Source organism: Spea bombifrons, chromosome 8, assembly GCF_027358695.1.
Source record: "Spea bombifrons isolate aSpeBom1 chromosome 8, aSpeBom1.2.pri, whole genome shotgun sequence".
Classification (NCBI taxonomy): domain Eukaryota; kingdom Metazoa; phylum Chordata; class Amphibia; order Anura; family Pelobatidae; genus Spea; species Spea bombifrons.
In genome coordinates, this window is record NC_071094.1 from 25,366,427 (window position 1) to 25,371,221 (window position 4,795).

Sequence of the window (4,795 nt, forward strand, 5' to 3'; positions counted from 1 at the left end):
TTGCCACAGGGACAATGCTATTATATATGTTTCCGAACCTTTATTTATATAGTCAACTATTACATGGTTCAGGCTCATGGCAACGGGCAAATTCCCAGCAAGCCACTGCCCGACATCGCTCCATACACACCCGATGTGTCCTCCGGTGTGCAGCCACTGACTGGATATGCCTGGCCGTACACTAAACAACGTAATCAGTGGTCTGTCAGTGGTGGGTCCAGGCTATTTAGAAGCCCTATAAACATACCCTCAGAACGTAAAATTATGCAGAGTGAAAAATGAAGCCTGTGCACCATAATATGTGTATCAGCGGCAGTTTCCTTGTCTTTTGTTAGATGTTTGTAACCTAACAAAACACAACTCTGCTGCTACTTTTCAACACCGTGCTCCTTCAGTTCTCAGCTAGAATACACTGATGACAGAAAATACAGAGAGTGAAGAAGGCAAAAAACCCTGTATTATGTCTTAGAGGTGTGTAATCTCTAGAAGTCATGTAATAACCTTGTAAGCAGGGCTAAAAAAAAACACAAGTACAACCTTTGCAACATATCCTTCTACCTTCTACCTACATTAAGGAAGTACCGGTATTTTTAATTGGAATTAATGTGCACCAGAATTTCATGTGATGCCTTTGTTCCCACTTACTTTCCAACACAATCCACAGTGACTGTGACTTTAACGCGGCACAGTCTCACCATAATGCTTCTGAAAATCTGACCCCCCCAACTCCCTTATTTCAGTTTATATTTATTTCCATGCCGACCTGATCAGAGATGATGAGCTCCAAATAAAGCTCAGTCCTTTACGTAACAATAAGCAGAGAATGGGATTCATTTACTGTATCTGTTTCGTCAATGCCCAGCATCGATTTTCTCATGGTGTCAACTAACATTTGTCATAACAGATGTAGGCAAGGACGGATTTAGATGTTCGCTCTAGGCGTGTTAAAGTTAAATCTGTTCAAAGGATCATGGTTGACCTGTAGAACTTTGTGGACAGATAATATATGACCTCACATATGGGTTTTCCTTTATCCAATACTGATCACTGAGAATCATTTAGAGGTGACTTTTGAATAACTTCTTAAAACATCTCATGGAGAGTTCAAAGTTACGCTGAGTCAGGTTCCAGTGATAATGGGCAGCACAGGAGAAGGCTTGTTATGATAGTTAAGAGGTGACATTTTGTGATAAAAGCAGAAGGTAGCAGATTCATGGAGGGTTTTGTATTTAAATGTGATTCATTAGGAAGTTAGAGGATGACTTCGTAAGGTGGGCAACATATACAAACTGAGGATTATATGATTGACAGAAACATTTTAGGAGTAAGCCGTTACTTAGCTTCTATATCAATGCCTAAAGTTCTTGGGAGTGGAAACAAGAAGAGCAATGGGAAGGATGTAAGAGACATGAGTGCTAAGGAGGGATTTGCAATGGGTGTTGTCATGTTAAAATTTTGGTAGTACAATTCTATGGATCAGAGAGAGAAAAATTAAAACGAAATTGGAATGCCAGTGGGGGAGGAATTAGGTATGACTAAAAACAAACCAATCCCTTCCCGGGATCAAAAATACCCTTATTATAACCCCACCCTAAAACATAACTTTTATTAATATGTTTGTTAAAAGGTATAACCAAAAAAAGATTTTTAAAAACACCAGTGTCACCAGTCCTACCATGAGAGGTATACGTCACTGTAACATAAGGGCATATGCCCACAGCTGTGTAACACTAATAATATCAGATCATATATACTGTTGATGGCTGCAGTCCTAACAACAGAAATAATTGAATTATGACCAGTGACACAGGCTTATTAAAAACTCAGACGAATAGCCCCCCTGACATGTTTCGCTCCTCAGAGCTTCATCAGAGGTCTGGGCCAATGGCTTTGAGGAGCTTGTTTTATGTTATGTTTTAGGGTGGGGTTATTGGTTTGTTTTTAGTTGCAACTTACCCTTGTCACCGCTGGGGCATTATTTTGGAATTGAATTAGGGATGATGCGCACTAACATAAGGTAGAAAATGGAAAAGAGGTGCCAATGGTTAGGAGAAAGTGAGAATATGAGAGTGAAGGTATACATTTGTTTAACAAAGGAGAGGCATGGTGCGCTCCCATTCAAAGCAATATGTTAAGTAGCCAATCAGTAGCAAGACAAGTCAGACCACGGAGGAGGAAGGCAACTGCATCTACAGGACTGCAGCTTCTAGGTCAATGTCTAATATTTTTTTATCACAGCAGTATAGTTCTCTAATACTCATTCTTCTTTAATGGGGTAGCAGGGACATTAAATTTATGTAATGGTGTTTACATATTTAAATAAGCAATGCATATTTGTTAAATCCACCCCGTATACCATGGGGGAAGTTATTTACTTCCACTTCTTAGCATTTGTGTGATAATTGCCTCCCCTAAATTGCTGATTGTTGTGGATTGGTTCAGACAGTCTTTATAAGCTATAGCAAAGTTTCAATGAATACATCTACCTTTTTTTTTTTTTTTTTTTTTTTGCAAAAAGCTGTGACGGTGACAGGAATCCAGCATAAGAATATGAAAGAACTCATTCTAAAAAGTGCATTATAGATCATTCGACCATGTAAAAAGAGTCACAGACAGGGCCGGCCTTAGGGGTGTGCGACCTGTGCGACCGCACAGGGCGCCATGGTTGCAGGGGCGCCTGACCGGGACTTAGATTAAAGCATCGTTTTTTTTTTTGTTTGTTTTTTAAACTTTATTTAACATCATTGATGTTAAATAAAGTTTAAAAAAAAAACCGATGCTTTAATCTAAGTCCCGGTCAGGGGCGCCGAGCGGTTGCTCGTGAAGTTCTCGGCAACCGCTCGGCGCCCCTTACTCTCCGTGACTCCGTCGCGGTGCCAGCATCTCATGTTGAGCGCCGGACTATACCGGCGCTCAACATGAAATGCCGGCAGAGCGAGAAGACGGATGCCTCCCGCTCTTACCGCAGGACTCCGGCAACAAGGTAAGTGGGGGGGGTAGTTTGAAGGGGCAGAGGGGAGGGGTAGTTTGAAGGGGTAGAGGGGAGGGGTAGTTTGAGGGGGGGTAGTTTGAAGGGGCAGAGAGGGCGGGTAGTTTGAAGGGGCAGAGAGGGCGGGTAGTTTGAAGGGGCAGAGAGGGGGGGGCGCCAGAGGAGTAGTCCGCACAGGGCGCCACAACGCCTAAGGCCGGCTCTGGTCACAGATACCTCTGCTTGAGCAATATCATGGTTGGGGAGGCAAGATCATTATTTCTTGAATCACATTATGATATGATTTTTCATGCATTAAACCCAAAACTGCTCTTCTAAAATTGTCAATCATAAAATATATTCCACCTTTTCATTAAAGAGTTTTATGATAATTAGTTGAGGATGAGTTTCTATAAGATCAAAAATGTCATCATACCAGATGAACCACATATTAGATTATTATCTTTGCTCATTATAATGCATAATAAAGTGACATGTGAAGAAACACAATATCGCCACCTAGTGGGCAAGTGCATTGTATGTATCGCCCCAAAAGCTGACAATTCAGTACATTCATTATCCATTGGGGGTAATCAATTAACCCTTTCCTGCTTACTGTCAATACCGGCCAAGTCATGCAGCCCTTTCTGTTATTACTCAGGGCATAACGTTTGGACTCCTTTGTTCAAGAACAAGTATTAAAAATCGTGCCCTGTTTTTTTTTGGTCTTTAGAGTTTTGGTTAGCTCAGGTGGATAGATTTTTTAGAAATGTCCTGATTAAATGCAATTACAGCAGTATAACCAGTGGAGACCAGGATTAAATTACCCTGCCGCTCTTAATGGCTCTTTCACACTAACTAAGAAGCTGTGGCTGTCAAAGATTGTCAAACCCTGGATCGCTAACTTCTCTGAAAATAAAGAATAAAACAACCTTCTTATTTTTACATGCCTTTATTTTTTGGCCCTGAGTTAGATTGTTACTGGCCCGCAGAGAATAATATCATAAAATGGCAACGCTACATTTTTTGTCGTTTTATCCATTTCAGACAGTCGTGTGAAGAGACACCCTGCCTTTAATAATGTAAATATGATTTCCAGGAAAATATACCTATGAAGTTAACAGGTGGAAACACAAATGTTGTGAATATTTAATGTTTTATATTTAAACTTAAAAAAAGTGTTTTTTTTTATGCTATGGATATGAGATGTGCCATATATTTAATGGGAAGATCTAATTAACCTGAAAGGAATTCAGTGTCACAGTCCATTTAATGGCCTCGCTCACTTTAAGTAACGCCGTATTAGTAATTTGTCTTATATACGGATTACTTTAGCAATTACAAACTGTAAATGACACGCTAATGATGTGTAAATATCTCTGCCGTTTAATAGATGGCAAATTTGTTATTTCAAGTAAATCTCAAAGAAAAATAATTTCAGGCCTATAGTAGAGTTTGCACTAGGAGCATTTCGAACAGAATTTAGATTGAAGTTAATTGTAGTAAGTTTTGTTCATAAGATAGATATTAGGATTTCTGTTTATTATTGTATTTTTGGGGGGTTAAATTACACCCACCGGTGTCAGCAGGACCTCCTACCTGCATCTAGCAAGGGGAATCTCTGACCACCGACTAGATTGTAAGCTTGCAAGAGCAGGGCCCGCTTCTCCTTTGCACCAGTTTGTTATTGTATGTGTTTATAAATTGTTCTAATGAATGTAACAGCGCTGCGGAATCGGCCAGCGCTTTATAAATAAATGTAATGTAATGGTAGCTGGTGGCAGAAAGTCTCTCAGGTGTGATGGTAATAGAATGCAATGTCTCTGC